This window comes from Stigmatopora nigra, chromosome 22 (genome assembly GCF_051989575.1).
Source record: "Stigmatopora nigra isolate UIUO_SnigA chromosome 22, RoL_Snig_1.1, whole genome shotgun sequence".
NCBI classification, from domain to species: domain Eukaryota; kingdom Metazoa; phylum Chordata; class Actinopteri; order Syngnathiformes; family Syngnathidae; genus Stigmatopora; species Stigmatopora nigra.
In genome coordinates, this window is record NC_135529.1 from 2,301,995 (window position 1) to 2,311,461 (window position 9,467).

Here is a 9,467-nt window from a genome sequence, read left to right on the forward strand (position 1 = left end):
AAACTGACTGGGTTGGTTCCAGAACAAATGTAAGCAAAGCCAGGATTTGTTTAATCCATCATATTTTCTATTTTTTTGGAAGTGTGGAAATAAATGGGAAACTTGGCTTGGTAGAACTGGAATGAAAAATGATAAAGAGCAATCTCTTCACTGGTTGCGCTGCCACCGAGTAGGATGCGTGCGGTCAATCACAAACCCCATTATTCATGCACGCTTCATAAACTAAACACTCGAAGGATTTCGCTTCTTGGAAGAAGAAAAAAATCAGGTTGTTGGATTTGCTCTCCTACAGTTGTGTCAGCTTGTTCATCACTGTGTTAGCAGACGCAAAATGAGAGATCTAGTAGCATACTTTCCAGACATTCATTCACTGTGCCTCTTTTTTTAATATTCATAGTATTTACGATCTATTCTAAGCGATCGTACAGACTTGCTATTTCATCACTATCTCGTTGTTTGGATTTTCACCGCACTTAACCCAATTAAGCACTTGAGGAAAGGGTTTATTTCTGTCTTCCTCCCCTCTACCCTTTCTGCCAATTCTCTATGGCCCATGTTGAGTAAATTGCCTTGTGAACAAGTGCCAGATCTTAAAATCAATAGTAAAATCAACACGACTCTGGAATGAGAATAATATGGCTGCTAATAATGCCCCGAGTGCTTGTTAAAACTGTGAATGTGATTAACCTTATTAGAAGCCAGCCATTTCATGGATTACATCACATAATTACAACTGGCCATTTAAAATTCACACCTGAAAAGCTTTTGATTGTGTTGGACATCTCTTGTAGAATAATAAGTGGTACGAAGCAATCGTTCATTTTCTATACCAATTTCCCTTACACGGGTCGCAGAGGGTGCTTGATCTCAGAACTATGAGGCCGACGCACTAACCACTCAGCCACCGGGTCGCCAATTAGGAACATAAATTTAAAAAAATTAACAGACAGTGAAATACTCACAATTTTCCCCCTATTTTAAGCTTGTATTATCACTTCCATAATATCAACTTTTCATATATATTTGGCGGACCCGAGCCAAAATATGGTGAATCCGCAAAGTGCAGAGGAATCACTCGATGTAATATATCTATTAATCTATTCTATATCGAATATAAAAATGTACTATATCAAAAAATCATTATCTGATTCATGATTTGTGTCTGAAGAAAGTGAATATAAAGAAGACTTGGACCATTATTTGGCCCAGGCGTTAAACTGCATGTCAAAGCTCCACTCACGTTTATGTAGAGATGACTAAAACAATGAAAGGAAGCCATGGAAATGAACAATTTAATGGCTGAGCTATTAGCGCCGCTTTGGCTGGCAATGTTAAAGATGGATCGCTTATCTGACTTTAATAGCTGGCACAGCAGCATTAGTGCTGAGCTGAAGCGAGGAGAAGAACAATACAGCACATTAGAGGGCCAGCCGGCACATGCCAGAAACTGCTCCAGACTCCTAATTAGCATTCATTAACAGTAAGGGAAAGAGCGATTATGCTCTTTAAGTAGTGCATTAGCTCATGTTGCCGTTTCCGCGTGTCAGCAGATCTCAACGGGGAGATTGTGCCGCCACATCAGGGAGCAGACTTTGTGCTGACTGTGAGGTTATTGCTGCTGTTTGCCATGACCTTAAAATACACCGCTGCTTTTTGTTTACACGGCTTATTACTGCTAACAAGACCTCCGGCTGAGTCAAACAGGACTGTCTGCCCCTGTTACCGCTCCCGCAGACTCTCGGATGAATGCGGACTTCTACTTTGTCTTTTGCTTTTCGCCTTCCTTAACAACACTGTCTTTGCCCCTAAGGTATGTATATGAGTAACTCCCGTGTACGATGGGAATGAAAAGAAAGATGTATACTAAATGTATATGCTCTATACAAAAAGGTTGTAAACCCTTGTTTCCATAACATAAATAAATACATTCATTCCTCATCTGTGCCGCACATCCTCGTAAGGGGTTGCTGCAGCCTATAAACAGGATTTTCTTTCTATAGTCTTGAACGGGAGAAAACAAATAGTAGCCAACATAATTATTCCCATTCATCACAAGAAGTAAAACATTGACATCCAGGACTCAGCTGTACACAATCATCGAACTGCGGCTCGGCTCAAAGAGCACCGACTGCTTTGAGGGTGAACGCAGGAACTCGCCGGTCTACCAATAACTTCCTCATGAAGAATAATCATAAAAAAATCATTCATCTTCCATACAGCCCATCCCTGGAAAGGGTTGCAGGGTTCGCTGGAGCCTAACCCAGCTATCTGCAGGCGAAAGGAAGACAACACCCTAGACTGGTCGCCAGTCAGTCGAAGAGCAAACACAGAGACAAACGGCCATCCCAATCATACCGCCACCAGCGGGAATCGAGCCCACGCCTGCCCGCAGCCAAGTCAGGCAAGTGACCCTCTACACCACGAGACGACATAATAAAAAAAATGGTGATAAAAAGAATTGTCGGTGCACTCAGACAAAGAAAGCGAGGAATTGCTTGCTTCCTTTATTGTTATTTCTATTGTTGTTACTGGAGCAAGCGGTCGAGGTTCCCTGACGAAGCGCCCTTAACAACCAATCCTCAATCAGATAGACACACACACAGAGTGAAATGCACACTTCCACTCTTTCCTTTCCTCACACCAACCCTGTGTGCTGTGCTAATATTGACTCTGCTGATTTACACTGCCTCCATTGAGTCAAACACAGAATTGTTTGCTTGAATTAGAACATCATTGAGATAACAGGCATGGCGCAGCCCAAACGAGGGCGAGGTGCTAATGCCGCTCAGTCAAAACATTGTCATGCAATGGATTGGATGATTTCAAAACAGACTTTTAAAAATCAGCACCAACATATTTATCTCAGTTGCATTTTTGTAAAGCTCTGATTCCTACATGTCGTCGATTTGATTGAAAAACGAATTCCTATAACATGTATGCTTTAAGTTATTACATTTTTTGGAAATTGGTACTAACATACTATTATTAGGGGAGAGGTAAAAGCTGTGGTGATGTGGAAATAAATTCATGTTTTACTACATTCAAGAATTCAAAATCATTGTTGACCTAATGGCAGAATTGCCTAATTCATTTTTGAAAATGTACCAAATACAAGAATTACAGCAAGAGATTTTTAAGATTGAGAGGTTGTCTCTGTATGTCCCGCGACGGACTGGCGACCAGTTAAGGGTAAAAAAATGTGGTCAAAGAAGAATTGGTCACATGACATCCTCCTTCAAACCATTGGCGGTGACTAACGCGCATCATTGCAAAGCCGGCAATTGTGCACGAGGGCTAGATTTAGCAAAGCAGTGCCACAACATAGCGGCCATCTAAGTGTGTTGAACTGATGCCGATTGCCGAGTTGAGGCCTCAGAGGCAGCCAATGACCACATTTGAAACCACACAAAGTAGGTGAAGAGCATAGTGAAAGGCTGGTGGCAGCGCAGCAGTCTTTCCAGCTTACGTGCTCTAATTTGATCCCTACGGGCACTGGCTATGTTTTCAATGGCCTTGGGTTATGTATCCACTGGGTCATGTAAGTTAAATGAGCCGAGCTTAGTGTAAATAATAATAAAAAAAAAGAGTAAAAAGCGGCAGAGAGATGCTAATGTTGTTGGGAAGGATAACAAAGAAATGTCAGCACATTTCCTTATTTTACTTTCAAATTAGGCCTCATTTACTCAACAATTCTATCATGACTTTTTGTTAAAAGGCAAAAATATTGTATCCACCAATTCCATACTATTTAATCAGATTACTCTATTATGTCTTTTTACTCTAAATAGGGCAAACATTTAACTCCTTTACTGGCACTGACACAAAAATAAGTTAATGAAAGGAATTAATATTTGTAATTGAATGAGTCCAAAAAGATCAACTTGTTCACAAAGTCTTCACTTTACGCTGACCTTGATGAAAGTGGGTAGTACTTTATATTTCCAAATATTTCAAATCTCAAGCAGAACACTATCTAGATATCTATAATTCACTCGCTTCCTAGCCAGTATCAATTGGACATTCTTTTGAGATCTCAAAGAGAAATCCTGGCGTTTCCCATCTTCCAACAATGTTACAGCCAATTTCATGTCAGATATTTGCGGTGGCACGCTATCAAGCATGAGTCAGATGAACAAAGAAAGGGGGAGAAAAAAAGAAGATTTGGCAAGGCTAACATGTTTGTCAGCTCATATTGAGGAAGAAAGACGGGAGGGGCGTTGTCTGTTCTCCGTTTGAATAAACTCTGTTGCTGTTCAAACACGGAGGATTCTGGCCAAACAAGCTTATTCAAGGGGGTTCTGTGTGGACCATGTTAGCTCAGCAAATCCAGCTCCACAAACAGGCTTCAAAGGCTCCGGCCATCGTTTCGCAGCGTTTGTACGCCCGTATTGATCACAAGGCAGTCAGTGAGGAACACTGTCACTCAGACTGACAAGATAATGACCAAAAATGTCGTCTGTGATTGTGCTTCATGGCCATTTTGTGTCTGGTAGCTCGATGTGATGAGTAGAAAAAGACAAGCGCAAATTGGATCAGTCTACCACAATGTATTTAAGAGCCATGCAACTAAATTGAAATACTTTCTTATGAATGTGTTTTCCATTGGTTTGGTTCACACTAAATGATATTCACAATTGAGTGTAAGAGTCAATGGTTGATGGACATGACATCCATAATCCAGCGACTCAAAAAATGAAGGGCATTTCTGAGACTGAAAAGATAAGGTTATGAATTACAAGCACCTTAATTATGTGGAAAGAATGTGGATAAATCAACTAAAAAAATCAAAAATAGAATTTCAAGTGCTCATTTGCAAGTAGCCATGCTTTGCATACTCAACTTTAAGCGACTCTTTTCCACATGAATGTTATTTATACAAGATGTCATCTATCCTTTCAAATTGTGCTTAATTCAAATTACTGGTCTGTGAAATGATATCAAATAGCAATTTGCAGGCAGCCCCTCTCAGTTTAAAAAGATTGAACGTCCATCACATCACCATCATTCATGCACTGAAATATGAGTATATTCACTTTCCACCTGGCCTTTTTTGATCATGGGAAAACAAGAATCCAGGTGCTGAAATCCACAGGCAAGAAAAGGGAAAGCTAGCACAAACATAAACAGCACATCTAGAATGAAGCAGTTGACTCACAAGCGCAGAGAAGACAAAGAAAGAGCGCCAACGGCAATGTTCCTGTCTCACAAGGAGGCCGTTATTCACAATGATTTCTCTGCCAGCTGCCCCATAGTTTGCCTAAACTGGCCTCACAGGCAGCTTGAGCCTCTTTACCATTTTCGACTTTACATTATCAGGCAAGTGCGGGGCCGCGTGCAGATATATGCACTCCCCAGGTTATATTCAATGGGCATTAATCAACTGGATAAACACGGCGTGAAAATAACAAGCTCGGTGAATTTGCAAAAAAACGCTGCAGTAGGCATGGGGTGTTTTTACTCTGGCCTCCTCATTCGCCAGCATTCTAATCTTTGTCAAGCACACCAATGCTGTAATCTCAGCCGTTTTACACAGACCTGCTCTTGTGCGATAAAAGGTGCTGCCTTATTAGACGGAACGAACTTGGCCATGTCTAATGAATTAAGCAACAACTCCTTAACGCGCCGCTTGTAATTGCCGACCAATTACGAGTGCAATGTGCAAAGCGGTGGATAAGAGCAGCAGTGGGAAGACTCATTTTGAAAAGATGAACCAATAATGTGCACATTTAAAAGCCCAAGTTGGCCCTAGACTCACATAGGGTGTGCGCTTATTGTCGTTTCACCTGAGTACATGAGAATTAAGTCTACACCCCTCTGCTAAGATGACACAAATTTGTGAAAAACAAAAATGCAATCATGCAAAATGATTTGAAACTGTAATAGGACCTATTTCATAGGCTAGGCAAATATTTTTGGTAATTAAAATAAAACACCAGAATTCCACATTCAGGGAGCATTTGGGGTCATATAAGACACAATATAAACAGTCATAACTATGTCCACATACATATGGACGCAGACTCAAAAATATAGTAATTTTATATTATCATATTCATCAAAGAATATAATAATAATTGTATTTCAGAATATATTTTTTATAATATAAATAATAACATTAATAAAATGATAAGAACATTCATTTTCCAAACTGCTTGTACTCACAAAGATCATGGGGGTGCTGGAGCCTCAGATGAAGGACACAGGAATTGATTGCCATACCTAGGGAAAAATGAAAACACTTTAAGAAAAGTATAATAAATAAAAACTGAAGTTGACTCTAGTGATAGCCTGCAATATCATTCTAAAGTTGATTTTATTTTTTACTTTCTTAATTAATAGCTCATTTCCAGTTATTGACACCATTAGCCATTGAACTCATTTTAAATGTGAGAACAGACTGCAAAAGCTCATTCTTCAATGACCGTCCAATCGCTGCCAAAACCTCCCACTCACAATGGATTGGACATCTAAAACCAACATAGCCCGCCAGAGAGTTAAAGAGCTGTAAAAAGATGGATGTTTTTTCCCCCAAGAAGACCAATAAAAAGGAAACAAGTGAGACGATCAGACAGACTCTTGTAAGACTAATGTGCTCGTGACATTGACCGACTTTTTCATCTCAAAACTTCATATTTTTCAGATGAGTAATATAAAATAAAAAGCTCAAAATTGTTCATCTTGGTCTTTTAAAAAGCTCACATTGGAAAAAAAGGGTTCTTAGACATATTGCTTCCACTAAATATTTCTAATTGATGCTCATTCAGTCTATTTTGTATTTTGGGGGAAGGAAGCCCACGTGATGTGAAAGACAACCACTGTTACATTCAGGCTATTTAGTCATCATCCATCAGGCTGCTTTTTATAAGCGTCAGAGTAACCTAACCCCTCATTTCGTCAGCAAACTCCTTTCAGTGCCGCTTAAATCATCTGCCAGCGACACGCAAAGCCACAGCTTTAACTGGATGACATCAAGCACTTGGGATTTTTTTCCCCCACCCGCCTGAGAAACCCATTGTGGTTACAATGAAAGTGAGTCAACGGAAATCCGTCATGGCATACTGTCACCACAGGAAGGACCCAACCAGCTGAAAGTGCAGCCAGTACACACTCAGCTGACAACTGCAAGCACTTAGAACAAAAAGGGCAAAAAGAGGGAAGAAAAAAATGACATTCAGCTAAATTTGTGCCTGCTGATAGCAAATTCTAATATTCTATATTCTGTAATTTTTGGACTATAGGTCATATCTGAGTATAAGTCGCACTAGTCAAAACATGCACAATGAAAACGGAACAAGATATACATGTCGCACATTAGTATAATCCATACCAACCATTGCATGTGCAATTAAAGGGGAAAAATGCATTTTTAGGGGGCAGTTTTATCATTTAACAAGCAACCAAGAACAAACGTTATAAGTATTGTAAAATACGAGCACATAGGCAAATTGGACAGAAAAGTATATGAAGCTGATTGGAACAGAATTATGATACAAAACAAGTATTCTTATTAAAATAAAGTACTATAATGGAGCTGTTAAGAAGTCAGCTAGAAATCTAGCAGCAAGTGGTCCAATGTATTTTTCCAAAAGATTAGCTATGCGTACAATTTTTTTAAGGGGTTGTTGTAATAATGACTTTGCATTTAGGGGTCAATAACTCAAAGCAGGAGATATGAGTATATAGAGAGACCTTTTAGTCTTATTGAATGATTTATTTTCAAGGACTGCAAGAGATTTTCACTGCCAGACCTCCAAGTCCAAATGGATTGAACATCTATCCCTTGTCAGCGACATTGAAAGATTGTCACTCCCAGACAGCAATTTATTTTGACAGTTTTCTATTTTACCTCCGAGGAGGTCTGCAGACTGGGGACTCAATGAATTTTGCATACATCAGCTTCAAGAAGAGCAACTGAGATATTTTCATTCCTTTCCAACGCTCAGCAAGAGGGTGTGAGCATGCGCTAATGTGAAGGAACGTGGGGTGAGCAAGTGCAGAAGGGGAAAGATTCCCAAGACGCTTGGAGATGAGCCGAATGACAATTGACTGTCTGTCAGCCCACATCTCCAGCTTCCTATCTTTTGTCGAACATTTGGCTGGCAGGCAGCCACAGCATTGACATATGACAATGTAGACAGACACCACTCAACCAAAGCTTGACTCCCATGTCCTATTTGCACGCTTGCCACTAATTGACTTTCATTGTCAGGGTTTCTTATCTCCACCACAGACAGTGTCATCATGAATTTTAGTGCACTTGTGGTTCATGCCCCAGCTAGTCTTTTTAAATTACCATTCATTAGGCAGTTAAAATACTAGGAAAACACTTACAATGACCACACAGCAAAGTTCTGCTTTTCTAGTTGATCATTAGTGGTGCCTTGAGATGTGGGTTTAATCTGTTCTTTGACCAAACTCCATCTAAACACTAATCTTAAACTGTTCTTTCCTATTGAAATTAATGGAGATACAGAAAAACAATGAACAAATAGTATGTGATATGACACTTAAGTAAGCTAAAGGGAATTAAACAGAATAACAGTCAATGCACCAATTGACGGACGCAATGCTGGCCCATCTCCAATAGCTAGGGGTAGTAGGTGATTAAAACTATTGACTTCATGTCATTGCTCCTTGCAGAGGAAAAAGAATCTAGTTTGAGTATAATTCCAAACTGAAAACATACATGGTGTACACCTCAAGTGTGCACTAACGTCAAAGCAAAAACTACATTAATATATCAGTTTAAAAAACAACAACTCAAACATCACCCAAATCTCAGGAGACCCTGCAAAAATGTTTGTCGAAATTGGACAAATTATAAAACACATTTTTTTTCAGTAGCTCGAAATATCTCACATTTGCTCATCGCAGATATAAGTGCACAGCTTGCAGTAATCCTCAAGAGTCTCTTTGAAAACTCGTAGGGTTGATTGGAGGCCCAAACATAATGGTGTCTCTATGATACTCATGCCTCTTGGCATCAAGGGTTTGCGACTATAATAGTGCGGTACAAACCTGGTCAAAAAGCAAAGCACTTGGCGTGAATTTAATGGCCAGTGGTTGCTCTGGGCTCTTGACCTTCTCTGCGAGGCTTCGTGTTAGTCACTCTTCAACTCTTTCCAGTTGAAACTCAGCCAGATGAGATTTTAACTGTTTGTCTACAACAGGGGTGGCCAAGTCCGGTCGTCGAGAGCCCCTATCCAGTCTGTTTTCCATATATCTCTCTCATCTAACACAACTGAATCAAATGATCAACTCATCAAGCTGTCCAGAAGCTTGATGCCGATCCAGATTATTTGATTCAGGTGTGTTGGTGGAGGGCGACATGGAAAACAGACTGGTATGTGGCTCTCGAGGACCAGACTTGGCCACCCCTGATTTACAGGTTTGTCTCATGTGTTCTCCCACATTAGTGTAGAAATCATATAAAACTATTGTGTAAAATATTTAATGTTTGCAAGATT